Source organism: Pinus tabuliformis, chromosome 3_1, assembly GCF_031772625.1.
Source record: "Pinus tabuliformis cultivar Carrire ecotype Pingquan chromosome 3_1, CPIR1, whole genome shotgun sequence".
Lineage (NCBI taxonomy): Eukaryota > Viridiplantae > Streptophyta > Pinopsida > Pinales > Pinaceae > Pinus > Pinus tabuliformis.
In genome coordinates, this window is record NC_142301.1 from 292364030 (window position 1) to 292373988 (window position 9959).

Here is a 9959-nt window from a genome sequence, read left to right on the forward strand (position 1 = left end):
GTGTTTTCCTCGTGACCTATTCTTGTCATATGACCACAGAGCTTAACACAAAAAACCTTCACAAAAACAAATCATGGGCACAATTTTCAATGTAGCTTGGAAGGTTAGAGATTGGCCTACTTTCTGGGTATGAGCATGCATTTTCCCCAACTAGTCATAAAGACCCGACTAGCCTAAAGAATCGAATTAGAATTATAGAACTTTTGAGTTCTAAAATGGGCCTCCTAAGGAATATTATAAAATAATAGTGGAAATAATAAAATAGGATTAGATTACATCATCAAAATTTAGAGGGAAAAAAGAAACAAATACTTTTTCAACCATGATAGCATTGATGTCAAAAGGAAAAGGATGGAAAATTCATGGTGTGTTCAACTTAGGGGGAGTTTCAAGGTAGATTTAGTATTTTGTAAATAATCATCATCGCAGCAGGTTAGTTAAAGAAGCCAACAAAATATAAATATGGTGGTTTGGGAGTCTTAATATTTGAAGGAGGTTTTTCCTTAATAGACCAGTTTAGATGCTTTCAGAAATGGCACAGTTGGATAATGGTTGGAAAGAGCTTTCCAACGGTATATGGCAACCTGAAAGCTCCTAGGATGGAGTTATGACCAGTTGAATTTTGGCAGCAAGAAGGCTAAGAAGGTTGGGCCATTTGGGAGAACAGAAAAGGAAAGTTGGGCCCTGACCCTTGCCTAATCAGGCCTTTAACCTAGTCAGATGGTTAACCCAGATGGAAGGTTTCAGCAGAGTACAAAGGATTGACCCCCAACCCCCAAACTATGTGGGACCAACTACGAGTGGTAGGATGAAATCAGCTTAGAGTGACTGGAAACACGAGAAGAAGACATGTGGTCTATGTTTTTTACATTTTCAAGTGGCCAATTGGGACAAATATAGGTGCAACATGGAACATATGATTTCAGTGTGATATAACATGACGATGTGGCAATGATTTCAAATTTCATGTTAGAGGGTCGATTTGGTGAAGTTTTTCTGCATATTTTATCTTTAACAAAATAAAAAGGAAATGACCCATTGCAGAATTTTTGAGGTCAAATATGGACCTAAAAAAAATGTACAATGAAAATAAACTTTATAAGAATCAATAGGATTCAACATGATGATGTAAACCATAGGGGATGATTCATCATTTTTGGAGTAAAAAAGTAAAAAGATTAAATGAAAAAATAAAAAACTACTTTTTCAACTCATATTTTTTACTTATCTCCCTATGGTTTTACTCAAATTTCGAGCGGGACAACTTGTTGGATGCACAATTTAATTCCTCATCCAAGGAGTACCCATGTTGCATACTTTCGATGGACCATGCTACCCGAAAAAATAAAAAATACATGAAAAAACATGATTACAATCACATGTTTTCATGTATTTTTCATTTTTCAAGTAGCAGGGTCCATTGAAAGTGTGCAACATGGGTACTCCATGGGTGATGAATTAAATTTTACATCCAACGAGTGCTCCTACTTGAAATTTGAGTAAAACCATAGGGAGATAAGTGAAAAATATGAGTTGAAAAAGTATTTTATTTTTATTTTTTCATTTAATCTTTTTACTTTTTTCCTCCAAAAATGATGAATCATCCCCAGTGGTTTACATCATCATATTGAATCCTATTGATTCTTATAAAGTTTATTTTCATTGTACATTTTTTTAGGCCCATATTTGACCTCAAAAATTCTGCAATGGGTCATTTTCTTTTTATTTTTGTTAAAGATAAAATATGCAGCAAAAGCTTCACCAAATCGACCCTCTAACATGAAATTTGAAATCATTGCCACATCATCATGTTATATCACACTGAAATCATATGTTCCATGTTGCACCTATATTTGTCCCAATTGGCCACTTGAAATGTCAAAAACATAGACCACATGTCTTCTTCTCGTGTTTCCAGTCACTCTAAGTTGATTTCATCCTACCACTCGTAGTTGGTCCCACATAGTTTGGGGGTTGGGGGTCAATCCTTTGTACTCCTGCTGAAACCTTCCATCTGGGTTAACCATCTGACTAGGTTAAAGGCCTGATTAGGCAGGGTTCAGGGCCCAATTGTCCTTTTCTGTTCTCCCAAATGGCCCAACCTTCTTAGCCTTCTTGCTGCCAAAATTCAATTGGTCATAACTCCATCCTTAGGAGCTTTCAGGTTGCCATATACCATTGGAAAGCTCTTTCCAACCATTATCCAATTGTGCCATTTCTAAAAGCATCTAAACTGGTCTATTAAGGAAAAACCTTCTTCAAATATTAAGACTCCCAAACCACCATAGTTATATTTTGTTGGCTTCTTTAACTAACCTGCTGCTATGATGATTCTTTACAAAATACTAAATCTACCTTGAAACTCCCCCTAAGTTGAACACACCATGAATTTTCCATCCTTTTCCTTTTGACATCAATGCTAACATGGTTGAAAAAGTATTTGTTTCTTTTTCCCTCTAAAATTTGATGATGTAATCTAATCCTATTTTATTATTTCCACTATTATTTTATAATATTCCTTAGGAGGCCCATTTTAGAACTCAAAATTTCTATAATTCTAAGTCGATTCTTTAGGCTAGTCAGGTCTTTAGGACTAGTTGGGGAAAATGCATGCTCATACCCAGAAAGTAGGCCAATCTCTAACCTTCCGAGCTACATTGAAAAGTGTGCCCATGATTTTTTTTTTGTGTAGGTTTTTTGTGTTAAGCTCTGTGGTCATATGACAAGAATAGGTCACCAGGAAAACACTGTGAAAGCATGTTTAAAGGCCATTTTATGTGGAATGAGATGTATTTGGCATAAAGGCCATAACAGGAAATTGTTCCATCACATTTAAAGGTCTGGCAAATGCTGAAACCATCGCTAAATCTTGCAAAAACCACATTTGATCTTAGAACCTCAAAATACTCACTTACGTAAAGGAATTAAGGAAGATGACATTGCACTATACTAATTCAAGGAGTTTGGTCAATGGATTTTGTGGAGCACATTATTTTAGTGATGGAATTTCTTTACAACCTGTCAAGATGAAAAATGAAGTACTCTTGGTGCCATTCTGTATTAAATGGAAGAAATATCATAAGGTAGTTGGAGAATACCCTGTGGAGTGTACAAAATTGAAGAAAATTCCCAGCCTCAGGAAAGTATGGAAAGACATATTATGCCCTACGCCATACCAAAATTGAATAAACCAGGTCCTTCAATTGTTGGGAAAGTGAAAGGCACTATCATTGATTAAGTTAGTTGTGGAAATCAAATTAAGCAACATGTGCCCTACTCAAAAATTAAATGTCACTGGCTTCATGAAAGAAACCATTCTATGAAATTAAATTCATTGATCGTATGTTTCTTTAATTCTAATTGGGAGTCATGATAGCTTTGAAGCACTCCTAAACCTTGAGAACAAACCCTAGCCGCATCGCTCCATGACCACCTCTGGGGGGGGGTTTCGACCCCCCCAGCCTTCGGCCCCTTCGTCTTCAGCAGTTTTCCCTCTTCGCCCTCCAACACCCTATCAAGCTCCCGATCTAGGGAAAATGGAAAAGCTTCATCTGAAAACCATAATCCTAGAGCCAATGGATCTATGGCCATAGGGAACATTCCCAACCGAAACAGGACAACAGGCCTGTCCCCTTGCAAACCGCTATCGAAGGAAACTCCATCATTAATCATTGAAGATCCCTGGATCGATGAATACGGAGATCATATGAGAAAACATGCCCTAATATGTCGTTTCATGGGAGTTCGACTCAATGAAAAGGCTCTCTGCTGGTGGATAAACTAGAAATGGAAGCCCAAAGGGAACTATGAACTTCAGCTGGGGTCAAGAAGTTTTTTCACTGTCATCTTTGCTCACAGGGATGACAGAGACCGCATTTTCGAAGGAGGCCCATACTTTTACAACTCGGCAGGACTCTACATAATGTATTGGAGACCCAACTTTGCTTCAGAATGGGAAGATTTCAAAAAAGTTCCAGTCTGGCTTAGACTCTACTCCCTGCCTGTGGAATACTGGAATAAGCGCATCTTGGAAGCCATCAAGAATCAGCTGGGCTTATTTGTCAAAACCTCAGATCTCACATCTCAAGGTAAATACACTGTATATGCTAGAATCTGTGTTTACACGGATGTTTCAGGACCCCTCCTAGGTCATATTGATCTGATCCACAAAGGAATTCATTGGAAGCAATCCATCGACTAAGAAAACATCCCATTTCGATGTGAAAATGCTGACATCACGAACATCTTAGTCATGGATGCCCCCTAAATCAACCCCCACCACAAACCCAACCAGACAAGGTGGATAACCCACCCCCGGATTTCATCCCTGTATCAAGAAAGAACAAAAGGCAGAAGGGAAAAAATCCTTTGAAACCCTCCACCAACCCAACCCCCACCCAGCAAAATAGCTTTGAAGCACTGGACAACTTTGATCCAATTGAGAACCCCCTAGAATCCCCCGCCCCCATTGCTTAAGACCTACCCATGCATGCTCAAAAATTAAACCCATCAAACACATCCATCCTAAACCCTGACTCACACCAAGCCCAGCCACAACAACAAAACCCACATCCCAATCCCATTCAGAATGACACAAGCCTTGTCTCAATGAAAACCCCTCCCTGCATAGAAACTCTCTCAAACCAGCCACCCTCAACCACCCTTACCAATCCTCTAGAAGAGATCTTAGGTGACCTAGATCTCCAAAAGGTTAATGAGCAATGGTGCAAACTGGGAGTGGATGCCATTCCCCAGGAACATTTGGAGAAAATCGAAATGGCATACCTGCAGTTAGAATATCTCAATCAGAATGCAGCCAAAAAGCAATGGGGAAATAGCAGCCAAACAGGCATTCAAGCCAACCTGGATCTGGACCAATACAAGCCGAAAGGTCCAAGAAGAAAAAGGGGAAGAAAATCGACAAAACAACAAATACAAGAACTCGGCAAGTGCCTAATCAATGAAGGAAAAATTAGGGCTTTGGTCCTATCCACTCCAAAGGTTACTCAATGAAGATCACAACCTGGAACATCAGAGGGCTAAATGGCACCTCCAAAAGACAAATCCTCAAAAACCATCTTTTCTCGCAATCACCAGACCTTATTCTTCTTCAAGAATCCAAATGTTCCTCCAACAGCATCGAGACGCTTAAGAAACTCTTTGAAAAAGGCTATCATCACATAAGCATAGAAGCAATTGGGCAAGTAGGAGGGCTTCTCATGTTTTGGAATAAAAACAAGTTCTTTATGCAGAATTCTCTGTCCACTAAGCATTCGTTATCAGTCATCTTCAACATGCTAGAATCAAAGCACACGATATGCATCACCAATGTGTATGGACCTCAACGAATCCAGGAAAAATTCAAGATGCTGGGAGACCTGGATGATATCTGCCAACACCATGGGGCCAACCGCTGGATCTTAGGGGGTGATTTCAACATGATCACCACCCTAAAGGAAAAGAAAGGAGGCTTAAGAAGACTAGATAAAGATGCAGAAGCATTCAACACCTTCATAGCTACATCTAAACTCATTGATTTTCCCACAGTCAATGGTCTGTATACTTGGAACAATAAGCAAGGGGGAAATAGGCAAGTTTCATCGAGGCTCTACAGGTTCCTTATCTCAGAATCCATCATGCTCCAAAATCTAGATATGGAGGCTAACATTCTACCTATTGGGGGATCTGATCACTGGCCAGTGCAGATGCACTTCACCAATATGGACAAGCCTCAAAACAGACCTTTCAGATTCGAAGGTTTTTGGACAGATCATCCAACCTTCATGCAAAATATACAGAGCTGGTGGACTCAAACCACAATAGAAAGTGATAATATCATGTACATCTTCCAGCAAAAGCTCAAGATCATCAAAGCCAATCTCAAACGCTGGAACAAGAACACCTTTGGCAACATTTTTCAAGCCAAAAGAGAGCTCAAGGAAAAATTGGTGGACCTCCAACAAACAATGATCAAGGAAGGGCCCAATGAGGAAAGGTTGGCTCAGGAATCACACCTTCAAAAGCAATGGGAAGAAAGGCTAAGACAAGAAGAGCTACTTTAGAAACAAAAATCAAGGGTGCAATGGTTAAAACATGGAGAACACAATACAAGCTTCTTCCATAAGTCAACCATTCAGCATAGATCCAACAATCATATTCTATCCCTCACAAAAGCTGATGGCACTAAAATTTACACCAGGGAGCAAATAGGATCTAAACTTAACTCAAACTTCAATTCACTTCCCATTGATCCCTATCATGATAGAACCCAAGCCATCAATAAAGTCATCGGTGCTATTCCCCCCTTAGTCACGGAGGAACAAAACTCCCTTCTCTTAAGAGCATTCATTGAGTAGAGATTGAAGAAGTCGTCTTTACCATGGCCACTAACAAAGCCCCTGGACCAGACGACTTTACAATTGAATTCTTTAAAGCTTGCTAGCCCATTATCAAGCTGACCTCTTCAATCTTGTTAGGAACTTTCACAGAACCAAGAGAGCACTGCCGGCCATCAATGCCACCGTCATCACCCTAAGTCCAAAATCTGATCATGCTGACTCTCCTGACAAGTTCCGGCCCATAGCCTTGTGCAATGTCCTTTATAAAATCCTTTCCAAATTGATGGCTAACAGACTTAAACCCATCCTCCCCTCAATCATATCTCCAGAACAATCAGGATATGTTGAAGGTAGACAGATAACCGATAGCATAATTCTCACTCAGGAAGTTCTACACTCTATCAAAACACAACGAATTCTAGGTATGTTCATTCAGCTTGACCTCTCAAAGGCCTTTGATAAAATTAGCTGGATCTACATCAGAGCAATCCTCCAGGCTTTCGGCTTTAGTCAAATTTGGATAAATTGGATAATGGAAATGGTCTCAGGAGCATTCCTTTCAATCATGTTGAATGGAGGACCCCTACAACCCTTCCATCCATCCAGAGGTATAAGACAAGGAGTTCCCCTATCGCCTTTTCTCTTTCTTATCATGGCAGAGGGTTTGGGAAGATTTCTATCCCAAGCACACTAGAAGAATCAGCTCAAAGGCATCAAAGCTGCACATCAAGGCCCCACAGTAATGCATCAGAAATTTGTATATGATACAATTCTCATGGGATCCCCCACAGTGAAGGACTCTCAAACCTTCAGCGAGGTGCTAAGGACCTTCACGGAGGCCTCAGGTATGGAAATCAATCTCACAAAATCCAAACTATTTTTCTTCAATACTTCCATTCATGTGCAGAGAAATCTTAGCAAAATTCTCAATATTTAGAAGAACTCCCTTCCAACCAAATACCTTGGAATTCCACTCTCAGAATATGTCCCCAAATCTGCGAACTAGGAAGACCTCCTTAACAAAATGAAGGCCAAATTAAGTAGCTGGACCAACAGAGCCCTAAGCATGGCCAGCAAATTGGTGTTGGTCAAATCAGTTCTTCAAACAATGCCGGCTTACATGCTCTTGGCCCTAGCGACTCCTAAAGCAGTTTATAAATCCATTCGAAACATCCAACGATCCTTCCTCTGAAGTGGAGATTCTAAGAAACCCAAATGGGTCCTCCTCAAGTGGTCAAACATCTGTAAACCAAAATTGGCAGGAGGATTGGGCTTAAGATATCCTAAAATCCTAAGCAAGGTTGTAGCAGTGAAAATCTGATGGATATGGGTGGAAAATCCTAATTCCCTCTGGGGCACCTTGTGGAAAGCAAAGTACACGAATCAAGTCTGGGACAAAGACCTTATCAGGCTCACTAGTAACACTCAAGGATCCCCCTCTGGAACAAAGTATGGGAAAATCGACATATTGTTCAAAAGCACAGCTTCTGGTAAGTGCACCAAGGCAACACCGCCCTCTTCTGGGAGGATGCTTGGCAGCAACTCCCCCCTTGACCACCCAGAGTGGACTACTCTTAAAAGGGACATGCAAGAAGTAGGGATGGTGAAGGTAGCAAACTACTGGCAACCTAGAACATCGACTACTACATGGAAAAAATGGCTATCTAAAGAGCAATGGCTAACCCAAGACCACAATGAGCATATAGACCCTCTCTTACAAGAACTAGACCAGCGCAGAATCCTCACATCGAATAGAGAGGATATCCTTCGGTAGGAAAATAATCCTAAAGGAACTTTTAGCCTCAAAGAAGCCTACAAAATCATGGTAGTTTCTACTGACTTGCAACCGGAACCCAAATGGCATGCTCTGTGGAACAGAGGAACCTAGCCCAAAATCACCCTGTTCTCTTGGCTGGTCTTGCATAACAGAGCACTCACTTGGGACAATCTTCAGAGATGGGGTTTCATCGGGCCTTCCCGCTACGTCCTCTATGAGAATGATCATGAAACTCTTAATCATATTCTCAACACTTTCCCCACTGCTTGCTCTCTTTGGGATGACATGGCCATCGTCTTCAGACAATCCAACAGAAACAGGAACTCCATCTATCATACATTGAGCAACTAGAGATCCTCCATATCCTCCAACAATCTGGTCAACAGAGCATGGAATCTCATTCCAGGAGCCATAGCTTGGATCATGTGGAAAGAGCATAATGCAAGAATCTTCAAGAATTCGGCAATGACAACGGAAATGTTAACAGGAAAGACGCGACAGCTAATTACAGAATCGATCCATGCCATGGATATAATGCAGCAAGAGGGAAACACGTCTCTAAATGACCAAAGGATAATCCAGATCCTAAATCTCAAAGCCAAAACCACCCCCATAGGAAGGAACCAGGCCACAGCTATGGCGACGCAGGATAAATGGTGTTTGCCTCCATTTCAAACATTCAAACTGAATTTTGACGGGGCTTCAAAGGAAAACCCATGAAAATCCGGTTATGGTGGAGAAATTAGGGATCATGCCGAGCACATCAAGCTTATCTAACATGGCAATCTTGGCATGAATACCAATAATGCTACAGAGCTAATCGCTCTCATCAAAGGCATCACCCTGGCAGATCGCTACAAACTTTTACCTCTGGTGGTGGAAGGAGATTCAGAGATAGTCATCAAGATGATGAGAAACTATAAAATGGCACTCAGGTGGACAAGCTAACACCCAACTAGAGACTCTCGGCAATCCTGAAGGATCTACAAGGCCACCTCAGCAACATTCAAGGTGTCACCTTTCAAGTGGTTTGAAGAACAACAAATAAGTTGGCCGATGCCATGGCCAATGCTGGAGTTCAATCCAATCATAAAGATTATCACATCCTTTGGCAAGACCTGGAGGAGGGGGAACTGAAAGCGAAGTGCAATACCATAAACAATGCAGACCATCGAGCATGACGGTCACGGTTTTCCTTTGATTCTTCTATGTATACATCTATTTTGATAATTCTACAGGATGTAAATGCTCTATTAAAAAAAAAGGAAATAGAGACTAGACATGCTCAGCTGTATAAAGGCAGACACAAAGAGGTCCCATCGACTCCCACTCTGCATTATGTATTCTATGGTATTCTATTAATATAAAGTCTCGCTGAACCTTCACACACAAAAAAAAAAAATCTAATTGAAGTACTATTTTTTATTTAATGCATGGAATTGAACTACATAACTGGGAAAAAGTCTATAGATGGAATGCGTAGAAGTTAAAAAAAATAATGCATGTGCATTAGTTGTGTGTGAGAAGTGAGTAGGTTGAGCGGGTTGTGTTGTATGAGTGTGTGAGGTGATCTAGTTTATGTGGGGCATATTGTGCTTGCATAGTGGGGAGGAGTAGAGAATGCACCAAAGCTGAAGTTGTAGAGAAGAGGGAAGTTAAGAGTGTGGATGAAGAGAAAAGAGGAAGGAATTGTAAGAGACAACATAATAGGTTTTTTGTGCCTTTATATGATAGAAGTATGTCATTGTTTTTAGTTTGAAAATTGTATGAAAAATAGGAAATTTGATTGAATCAGGTTTTGGATTGCATTCATAAGAGGTTGGTGCCTCTTGGAAAGTTGTGGC